An 11,822-nucleotide genomic window follows, 5' to 3' on the forward strand; every position below is an offset into this window, starting at 1 on the left:
AGCTGTCTTTCCAAAAGGAGCAAAGTGTCTGTCAGATGCATTATTATTTCCTAGCATTGCTCTTCCTAATTAGCAACTGTGCTTTGTTGCTATAGGAATGATTTGGGATCCAAAAGGAAGTGAGACACAAAGGGAAGCGAATTACTGCAGAAGAATGGAGCCTAGAGGTGTCAAAGTTGTATGGGTGAAAGGAAGGGAGTCACAAAAATTTCTTCATAAAGATGTGTCAGTATTTGCAAATAGCTGTGTTAAAACATTTTTACAGGCTGAAAGTTACACACCGTAACAGGACCAGAGCTCAGTTCTTGGCAGACAGAGCTCACAGCGATGCATGACATGACTTAATTCTATGTCTATGCCTACCGAGTTAAAACTACAGAGTGCTTCAGAAAGGACAATGGCTAGCATACCTTTGGAGAAATACTACTTTTTTTTTTTTTTTTTCAGGAAATACTGGACTAAGCTTGGAATTAGTCATGATGGACTGCTGAGTAACTAAAGCCCATTTTCATAACAGCCCCTAAATACCATGCTGATTTTTTAAACATCAGCTATGCACATAGTTGGGTGGAGAGCAATTACAGCTGTCAGGGATGTATTACTGTCTTCTGGGGATAAAGAAACATACTTTTTTATCCTCAATCTTATGTTCTTCTGCAAGAGGGACTCTCAGCAACCTGATTTCAAGAGATAAGCAACTTTTCCTTTTTTATTTTCTCCAAAAGGGAAGTAAGTCTCCTCATTATCAGACTTTAAATAATGACTTGAACGTTTTCCTAAGTCATGCCACACTTCAAAGAGAAGCTAAGGGTCTGATTAGGTTCTTTAGCTTCTACTTCATTAAAATTAGGTCATCTACCCCTGTCCCAGAAAACAGCAGTGGTGAGCTAGATCCTGTAACCACACCCAGACTCCTCATGCCTTGAAGGCAGCTGAGGAAACTGGGAACTATCTTCAGGTGGTCAGTACAAACATCTCCCATCAGAGTAAAGACTTCAGAGACATGTTCAAGCCCTGGGTCCTCACTGTGGCAAACAGTATCAGGTAAGGCACTGACCTACTCCTGTAGCCACAGATTTTGAACTTCTAACAGTTTGTGCAAGCTCGAGCATGAAGTAGCAGCTTTGATGTCTCAAACAGGGAAAGGTCTGACAGCTGAGAGCCAAGAGGCTCTTCTGCTTCCTCTGTGCTTGTCTAGATCTGAGCTCAGACACAGGAGACTGTCTAACCCAGTCCCCGCCTCCAGATGCACAGAAATGAAATAGTACCACATCGACTGTGAAAAAAACAAAGGTCATAAATATAATCCCCAATTAAAAAAAAAGTGCAGAGTAACATTAACAGTGGGGTCTGGGGTAGAGAAATCAAGGTATATAGGGAAGGAATAAAGCTAGAGAAAAATACTAAGATTGTACCACATAATAGAAAATTTTACATATCTGCAGGAACATTAGTCTCTAAATGACAGAGGTGGTATGAGCCAGACAGAAGAACCTTTCCAATGCATGAATATTATGGAATTTAATCACTACTTTTAAAGGCAGGAATGATTTAATTTAATTCATTAAAACATTAGTAGTGCTGTTATTCTAAATGCAGTTGTGGGTGTGCTTGCACTGCTGTGGCAAATCTGCATATAAGCTTTGAACTGAATGATTATACTTCACATTAACCTGCTCAACTAAAGACAGCCTGCCCAGTCAGGTTTTCTTGGTTGCTTTCCCATTTGGGGTCAAATCTAGTGATGTAGATCACTAAGAACAGAATATTAGTTCACAAAAATGCTCAAACTCCCCAAATTTAGCAAGTATAACTCCCAGGCAGCAGGTGGCCTGTGTTATTTTCACATTCCCCAGGTCAAAGTTCTTGTGAAATTAGTGATAGAAGTTCCATCACTTGGCTGTTGTATAAATGCTGCATTTACTCTTTAAACCCTCTGTTTACAATCTGACTGGCTCAAGCACCTGCCTGCCCCTTTGCTTCAACTGTTGAATTTCAAGCAGGTGAAATGTAATTTACTTTGACATTTGATCTGCTTTCTGACTCACAGAAAAGTGTAAATGTAGCCCATAGATGAATTCAGGCTTTATGTAAGCAAGGACCACCCCATGGAAATTTGTACAACAGACTGTGTTGATATAAGCAAAGGTGAGGATTGATTAGAAAATTAGCTGCAAATAGTGTGATTATTCACGGTTGCCTAGCAAGGGAACAAGGGAACAATAACCCTAAATCCCAAATACTTCCAAGCTATAATGTTCACCTGCAACAGTTTGGGGACCATTTGTGTTTCAGTGTACAGCCAAGGACCTGACTTTTTTTGCAGATAATTTCTCTTCTGTTCAGCCTGCACTGATATTAGGGTCACAACTCTACAGAGGATAGTCCTAGGAAGGAAGGAGATGAATGGGCGTTGGTATCCCATCTGGTTAAATAGGACCACGAATTTAAATTGGAAAAACAGGTGCTTTTTGAAGAACACATCACGAACACGCAAAGCAACCTCAGACTAAACTATTGTGTGTAAAAGGCAGAGTCAAGAAAAGACCTGTAAATCCTTTCATCCATGCACTTCCCTTCCATGGTATCAACTTTAATTTACCCTCTGTAACAGTACTCAAAGTGCTGAAGAAACATCCTTCCATCAGTTGCTACAGTGAACCCAAAGTGTTTTTTTTCTGTGCGGGGTTTGAATCTCCTGCTACAGTTACTGGAGAATGAAATGCAAGTATATCCAGATCTTTTGTGCCCAGTCCATCCAGCTGATGACACATGGAGCCAGCAAAAGTTGCCCAGGCTCTGCTCTTTTTCAAGTCCCATAACCCAGGCTGTAGCTTTTTTTTTCAGTACAGGTCTTCACATGAGAAAAAGGAGACTCAAAGCTCCCTTCTGTGCCTCTTCCCTGCCCATAAAGACCAGGGAGATTCACTCCGCTGTAAGCTTTTCCAGTCCTGAACGTCTTTGTGTATCTGCAGTATCTAACACAGCAGGACACTGCTTTTGATTAAGACTTTCAGCCTTTACGTAGCATACAAGATTTGGGAAGATGAATATACTTCACACAGAAGCATGAACTCAAGACGGAAAAGCAGTAGCAAAAATATGCAGGAAGAATATGCTGGCTTATTGTATAGTTTCCTGAGGGTTGCTACTCTCCTCCCTTCCACTCCATCAGTACATAAATTATGCCTGTGGTTCCTTACACCCATTGAATACCAAATATCTCACCGCCTTCCTTCTTATGAAGATCATGAGTTAGGGGAACAATAATAGTCACATTCTTAGGCTATAATAGCAACATTTAGAGGTATTTGTCTTTTCCGTTTTCTGACAGATCCATTACTAGTTCATTAGCCTTTAGTGGGTAGAGACATTCAGTAAACAAATGAAAGTAACTCCATTTAAGAGCTAGTGAGCTAAATACAGCACTACCGCTTAGCTTGCTAATTATATGGAGTGTTGCAAGTGCACGCTGAAACAGATCCATCCTTTTGCTGCAATTTTAGAAAGCCTTGTCCTAAAATTTCTAAAAGCTGAGGCACACAAATTGGCTTTCTTTGTCAGTGTCAGTGACTGCAAAGATGTGAAATGGAAAACCAGTCCAGGAGAATTTGTGTTACTTTAACTTGCCACAGTTGAACAAATGTTGACAATGATATTTTAAATTCAGAAGATCATTATCTTTCCCTTCCACTATTTCCCTCTTAAGGAGACAGACTATTCCAAGTACTAAAAACCATAGTAGTTGAAAGGTCAATCTCTAATTTTTAAACAAACAAACAAAAAAAGATGAAAAAAGAAAGAAGAGGAAGAGCATAAAAGTCAAGCCTTGATTCTTGTGATACAGTAAATGCTACTTTATATGTTCATTCCAGAATATCTTGTATCAAGCAACAGAATAATATTACTTCTCTTCTCTGCACATTCTTCCCCCCCAACCACATTCACGTTCCTGTAGTGAAACCAGGCAGCTGGTCATCTTCCTGTACTTGCACTGTAACCTCTTTGGGTCAGGCTCCTTTTTTTTACAGGAGATTTTGCAGTTCATCAACACAGTGAGACTTTAACCTGGCTGGAAGTGGAATAAAGAGGAACTTCACCTTCTCCAGGTACTACAAGAGAATGCAATAGGAACATAAATCCCATAATAGCAGTGTAATTAGTCCATCATGCATAAATAACTTTGGAAATAATACACAGGACTTCATAGAGGAAGGATTTTCATACTAAATAATGTGTGGAACAAAGAGGAATTGGACAGCAAGACACACTCCTTTCACAGAAATTGAACGAAGATAGAAGGTTCATGTTCTGTTTATGCCCCTAAGTTGCTGATAGGAAGCTACTTCCCATTCAGAGTTTCTTTAACACTCAAAATTAAATAAATGGCAAGAAACTGCAACCACTGTTTTAATATAGCTGTTTCTCTTGGGGCTGAATTTGGAGTTGAGAATGATGATGCTATGTGAGGAATCCAAGCTTTTTTTTTTTTTTTTTACTTGTTTCAGAAGACTGAATTATGTTGTTGGTGCAAATGCTGGCTGTACTTTGACAAGGTATGATGTAGATGTCAGAAATACACATATTGGGAAGATATGTTATTGCAGGGCACTGTTGTAAAGATGCTTTTAAGAAGCTGTTGCCTCTTTTTCTAATTGATCACAGGAAGTGCATCTCTTTGAGAAGATGTGAGAGCTGGGATCAATGACAGGCTAGTTTAATGCAGCTCTTAACAACCTGCAGAGATTAGGAGGCTGTCAGAAAGATAACACCAGAGATTTATAGATTGTTTTCTGAAGCCATTCTCAGCTCTCACGGGTGCTCTGTTTCTGTACGCTTGGATATGTAATACGTACTCCCCTTATAGACCCAAACTGTACTTCTAATTTATGAAGAAAATAAGCATGGCACCACTATGTGCTGCTCAACTTATAACAAACTGGGCACCATTGGGAAGCCAAGTCAGTTTAGCACTTAGAATGGCTTCAGAATAAAGGGGAAATTTGAGTTATAGCTGCAGTTTCTTCTGTCACTTGAGGTGGGTGTAAACAGGCCTCATTCAGCTACCCTAATGCCACTAACCTGATGGAGTGCCATTATCAGCGCATGAGCCCCCTGGGTGCTGAGCTGGGGCTCAGGTGCCCGTGTTTGGAGGCCCATCTTCTGAAAGGCAGCTGAAGGCCTTAGGGAAGGTTTCTGCTCCTTTAGAGGTGGGATGGTGTGCCTCTGCTCACATGCTTAGCTTGGGAAGGAGTCAGACTGATGCCTGCCAAACCCACAAGGGGAAGTAAAAGATCCTCCACTGACGCAAGAGGAGCACTATTGATTTTCACAGAATTAGGCTACTTTGCATTAGCTGAAGATCTAGTTCCCTTCCCTCTAACTGAACGACCCAACAAGTCTGTTAGCATTACATTGAGCTTTCCACAGCCTCTTGACATGTATATAGCACCTTTTCGGAGGAATTCATTTATGGGATTTGTCTGTGGTAGCTCTGAAGACATTGCATTTTCTATCTAACGTGGATTAGATTGGGCTATCCATTGTAATTATCCCTGAAGATCATGTCACTTGTCAGTATTCAGCTCAGAGCAAAGTAAAAATGAATTACCTGAATGGTCACCCTCTGGACACAGAGGGCACTCTGGTCAAAAGAAGAGAAATTCAGAACGTGCAGGGAGAGATTACTCACTCAAAAGCATATAAATTGTGAAGATAAAACCAGTTAACCACTCCTTTAAGGAATATTAGGAAGACTTTCCTGTGACTTTTGGTGTTTTATAATTGTAAATCAGGGATGGAGAGACCTTAAAGACAGAAGTGTGATATACTGGGCAGTTTCAGCCCACAGATTTATCTACACTCCTTTCCCAACTCTGCAGAGGACCTGCCATCATTTTCATAAATAGATGACAAGGACAAAGATGGACAGAGACAATTAACTTAGTTTCTCATGAGCTTTGTGCAATGTACCAGGTGATGACTTGAAAGCAAACCCCAGCAGCTTGAGATATATTGCAGTATAAGTGGGTTGATGTGATTTCTTATCTACAGTGAAGCATTAGGCAGCATCACACTGACAGCAGCAAAAGGTTACCCATTTTCAAATGGAGAATTCATTTTTAGCAGGTTAGCAGGGAGGTAGTGTTCATTGCCTATTTGTTTTTAGCTTCACTTTTAAAATATATATTTTTTTCCTAAATAAATATTTAAGCAATCTATGGCAATCAATAAAAGAGGTGGTTGACATTATACAAATCGGTCATGAACAGAATTAAGGATAATTAAGGATGTTCATTATCATTTTTTGACATAAGAAATTGACAGGACCATTTTAAAATCTGAAAAATAAATAAGGAATTGCTAGGAACTTTTACATGAAGTTTGGAATTTATTTTGATTAGGTAGTATAGAAAGAACACAACGCATTAATAACTTGTCCCCTATTTTTAAGATAAGAAGGGATGGGCCAAGTAGGGGCACCCAGCCCAAAGTTCACCTTTTGTTAGGCGAAACTGGCACTGAAAGGTTAGCTGTAGGGCAGAGGCAAACTGCTAAATTCATAGCTTATACTAATAAAGGAATCTCACTATGGGGATTAAATGTGCAAGACAGTTGCTTTCCTACAATGCCATTTTGATTAATTTCAAGGCATCCGCCTTACACAGGTGACATTTTGATCTGTCAAAGGAGCAAGACCAACACTGCAAAGCACCAGAGGAGCTAAATCTGTAAGGTTAGAGCTTGCTTAAAACACAGCTTGTTTACCATAATGTGGTTGGGATAAAAGTGACCCACAAAAAACTGTTCTTAATCCTCATACTTATCAGCATGTTTTCTCCAGACCACAAGGAGTCTTTGACCACTCTGAATTGTGAACAATGCAGAAAAACCCTACTGTATGTGTGCAACCACACAAAGATGTCCACAGACGCACAGATGTTGGATAGTAGTCACTTCCAGTTCAAGCAATTAACTGAAAATAATTAGGAGATGAGATGCTACATTAATAAGTATAAAACTAATAGTAAATAAGCAATGAATACCATCAAAAAAAGCACTGGGGAGATGTCCATTTCTTTCAGACTGGTAAGAGGACTGAATGGAATATGGGCAATAAAAAGAAAATAACCATCTTCCTGAGAATAAACAGTTGCATATAAAAGGTGGGAGTAGTCACTAAAGCTGACTATAAACCATTAATTGCCTCTTAAAACCCATGTGGCAGACAGATTTTTTTTTTTTTTTTTTTCTCTTCTCCTCCAGTCTTAATATTGTATATTGTAAATTGAGATTAGGACAGAAAGTGTTTGAGGAAATTCTCTGCAGCAGCTGAGAGAAGTGCTGTGGAAGAAAAGTCTACATCTATATTATATCCATATCAATTTGTCCTGAAAGTATTCACCAAGAACAGAAAATGAGGACTGCAATTGTCAGAGCACCTGCCCAGGATGAGGCCCTTCAGAAGTGAATTACAGAAGCAAGGAGTAAACCATTAGAAATGCAAGTGAGAACTTCGAGATTAAATGCATTTTTATTTTAAGACTGCAGGATGATTATTTCTAGAGTTACAGAAGATGTGATCTCCTGTGTTCCCCATCATCCACAAGAAGTTCAAAGATACTTTATATTGAACTCAGGTGAACAGTAACATTGAGGAATTGCTAAGGCTCTTTGTATTTATAAAAATAGACCGTAACTTTGACAAGTTCATGGTGGTTCCACAAAAGATCTCTTGCATAAAGCATTAAGTACAAACAGGAAAAAAAAAATGTACTTCTAATACATTATTTGGTTGAAAAGTCTTTGCTAGCAGATACTATCAACTAGCAATTTCATCATGCTCATCCAGTAGATTTTAAGTGACACGCTATACCCATCATTAATAACTGACAGTCAACAAGTGTTTATAATCCTGGGTAGAACTTTCAAAGTTCATTACAGATTAAATACATTGTCCTTCACTATGCTCATCTCATTTGCCCCTTAATATAGAAAACTGTTTTTTTTTTTTTAAAGGCAACATTTTGAAAGGCAACACAGACCCCGAGTCTCATCAAGACAATTTTGTTACAGTGCCAATGATCTATGTTATGGATTGGTGGTATTTCTACAACCTAAAGCTAATGTTTGACTCATCATTTCTGAGGTCTGAAGCTGTACAGAGAAAAAAGTAAAAACAAACCCTAAGACAACAGGCCAAACATTTTTAAAGATATCATGCATTTCCCCGAGACAGACTGTCAGACCGTGGCAGGGAGCTGCCATACCATGACAGGTTTTGCACCAGTGCCAGATGAACACGTATACCATCCATGAAGCCTGTAGGTCTTGGACAGAACAGCTACAAAAGGCTGCTTTTGTTGACACAGACAGACTTAGACAAAGCTATAGTAGGGATGTTTCAACCACACCTCACAAATACCCTCGACACCACTGAATTTTGAAATCTTGCATTAGGGAACAACGTGACAAACACCCAGAGAGAAAAGCATGGTCTGCTCTAGCTTTGTGAGGTTTTCCAAGACGCTCTTAAAGTAGCTAGAATTAAAACTGATGTTACCACCCTCAGAGTGTTATGGCAAAACACTAATTACCAGAGCTAATACAGAGCAGAAAAGATACCTTTGATACTTCTTGGCATTGAGAGATTACTGAACTACAAGTTTGGCAGTTGGACAGCTTACATTAAACGCATATAGTATTTAGATCCACTACTTACACAGGTCCGTACTGAGAATGCAAAATGGTTGTGTATAGTAATTCTATTCTTGGAGCAGATCCAAGAGTCAGCAAAGTAGAAAATGCCAGCAAGGTGCTATTCAGCAGTGGCTATGAGTACAGGAAGGCAGACAGGCATGGTTTCCACCTGGGCTCACTGCTGGACATAGAGTTGCCTAGTTCACCCAGAGGCCCCACAAAGCTTTTGGTCAAAACCTGCCTGTGACAGAACAATTAAACTTGGTCTATTTCCTTATTATGTTGCGCACTGGTATGTAGCTTCTTCTATACTTGCTCATCTGCCTCTGCTGTGAGGGACCATGTTTAACTTACATTATTTCATTCTATATCTGCTTTGCATGTTTAGTAAACAATTTGGGGGACAATGCAAACATTCAGTAATATTGCCTCTTAGGGAGAGAAGCATTGAAGTTGCAAACAACTGTCATGCCAAGGAACAACAAAATTCAGTAATTTTCTGAATTCTAAGATGTATATTTACACCATAGACGGAACAAGTCTGGATCCTATGAATGAATCCACTTGAATGAACTCCTGTATCTGCATAGAGCCCTGTAGGCACCAGTGAGACATCTCCTAGTATACAAACTCTCCTCACTCTGAAGCTAGCTGCAGGATCAGGCTTGTATTTCCATCGAACCCTGAAAGTGGAAAGCCATTGTTGTTTTGCTTTTTAGCCTGCGTGATTCAGTTGGGTTGCCTAGAAATACAAGTGTTACAGATGGTCAGCTGAAATGCCATTGTACAATAATAAATATATTTGGCCATTTGATGGCAGTGTTAAATAGTGCATCACAAGATACTGGTAAGGTTCAGGATTTTGCTCTTGGGACCACACACATCTCTCGCAGCTTTCCTTCCAGGACTTTTGCTACAGACACCTTCCTCTCCCTCCTTTCTTTTTTATGTAAAAAACAAAGCCAAGAAAAAAAAAAAAACACATCAGGGATAAATACAATGTGGATTAATTATCTAAAAGACTGCGTTGAAATAGTGGCACATAGTGTTCACAGACACCTTAGTAGCTTGGATGACTTGAGGTTCCTACTGTAACATTCTAGATCACACCAAATTAAAAAAGTGAGTCACTGATAGTCAGGCAATTCATCACACAAAGCAATGGTCTTCTTAAAGGAACCTCTTATTTCCCCAAATCTAACAACAAAAAACAGCCTTTAGCAAGAGGTCTAGCAGAAAGATTTGCTTTTCACTGTTGAACAGCTCCGAAGTGCCCGACATCCAGCACTTAAGACTAATCACTAGTTCTGAACACATCATGCTAATAACAAAATAGTAATCTTTAACTTCCAGCCAGTCTCTGTTACTACACTTACAGAGCCAACCACCCACCAGCACACCCTTCAGTCGAAGCAAATGATTCAGAGTGAACAATTTAATTGCAAGTTTTACTTTTTTTTTTTTTTTTTTTTTTTTTTTTTTGCATTTAAGTGAATTAAGTGAATAAACTCAGGAATTAATCCCCATACAAGTTGGGACTGAGAATGCAACTATCCCATTCACAGCCCATGCTTACATTGCCCTTCCCAGGATTTCCCCAGCATGCAGGTGAATGCACAACATCTTGCAGCAGCTGTGACAATTCTCATCTCAGCCAGTCCTTAGTTGTAGCTGGCATGAGCAACTGAAACTACTCCACTGCGACTCTAACAGCAGGAGGGTGCTCACTTTGAGAAAATCCCTCCAAACACCTCATTTCTGTGTAGATAAGTAACATTAAGTCCACAGATACTCTCAGCTCCAGGGAAAAAGGAATAACAGAAACAGACTTTCTAATTGGCTTCCAATTTGGGCAGTTATGTTTTGAATATATTAAAACAGAGCTTGGTAGTGCAAAGATGTACCTAAAGAGCAAGATTTCAAGTTGACTAGTTTAGAACCTGCCGGGGATTGGCCTTGGCTGGTCACCTGAGTGCCGCAGCCGCTGTAACACCCTGTCCCCTTCCCATGGAGAGAAAGCAGGATAAGGACAAGGAGATCACTTACACTACCCACCACAGGTAAAACAGATGTACCAATTGAAATTTATGTTAGTTTACCACTAATTAAAATGGTATAGGACAGTGAGAAGCAAAGACAAAAACTAATACCGCGCCCCCCCCCCCATCTCAACCCTCCTCCTCATCTCCTCCCGCCTCCCTGAGGAGCCCCCCCTGAGGGCTGGGTCACCACACAGCAGTACCTGTCTGTCGCTCTGTCCTCCTCACACTCGTCCCCTGCTCCAGCGTGGCTGCTGTCTTCAGCCTGCAGCTCCTCCAGGACAACCCCGCTGCAGCGCAGGCTCCTCTCCTCAGGCTGCAGCTCCTGTCAGGAGCCCGCTCTTGGTGGCTTCTCCTCAGGCACAGGGAAATGGCCGCCCTGCCACCTGCAGCACCCTACTGCCTTCTCCCAGGTCAGTGCTCACAGGGCTGTCCCCTCACACTGTTCTCTTCACTATCAGTGAAGATTTTTTTCCTTCCTTAGATAGATTTTCCACAGAGGGGACACACCTGGGGCTGACAGGCTCAGCTGTACCCTGTGGAACCTGGCCACTGACTAGGCCCCTCACAGACCAGCCCTGCTACTGGAGCTTTACCACAAAAGCCTAATGCAAAATCCTTTTCCTTTCCATAATCTAGGCATCAAATAGAACATAGACTCCTGAGACTAGTTAGTACAACACCTTATCCTTATGTAAAAAAAAAGAAAATAAAAATTCTTGAGGAAACAGTTGTAGGAATGAGCTCATATTTGAAAGAGAAGTGCTAAACAATGCTGGGTATTAGAAGCTTTTAAAATAAACCAAGCAAGTATTATGAATAATGACACACCCAGGAGCAACTGGAGGCCTTATTTAACGGGCAACAAAGGTAGGTGGGTGTGAATGTTGGGTGATAGGAGTTGTAGTGGGGATTAAGAGGGGGTAGAGCAGGTTATTTATAGGGTGGGAGTGATGTAAGGTGGGGGTGGGGGGGGCGGGATGGGGGGGGATGATGATGATGATGATGATGATGATGATGATGATGATGATGATGATGATGATGATGATGATGATGATGTAAGGTGGTGGAAGAGGCAAGCTC

General features: G+C 40.5%; 1 long non-coding RNA gene across 2 annotated transcripts in view; it reads right to left on the reverse strand.

Annotated features, from left to right (window-relative positions):
• The window catches only part of LOC118170224, a 74,915-nt gene extending 63,826 nt beyond the window's left edge, over window positions 1–11,089 (reverse strand). For both annotated transcript variants that reach the window (XR_004752579.1, XR_004752578.1), the window contains exon 1: window positions 10,943–11,089. This is a non-coding gene — a long non-coding RNA (uncharacterized LOC118170224). The remainder of the gene's footprint in view (window positions 1–10,942) is intronic.
• Between the last annotated feature and the right edge of the window lie 733 nt (window positions 11,090–11,822).

The sequence above is a fragment of the Oxyura jamaicensis genome, chromosome 7 (assembly GCF_011077185.1).
Source record: "Oxyura jamaicensis isolate SHBP4307 breed ruddy duck chromosome 7, BPBGC_Ojam_1.0, whole genome shotgun sequence".
Lineage (NCBI taxonomy): Eukaryota > Metazoa > Chordata > Aves > Anseriformes > Anatidae > Oxyura > Oxyura jamaicensis.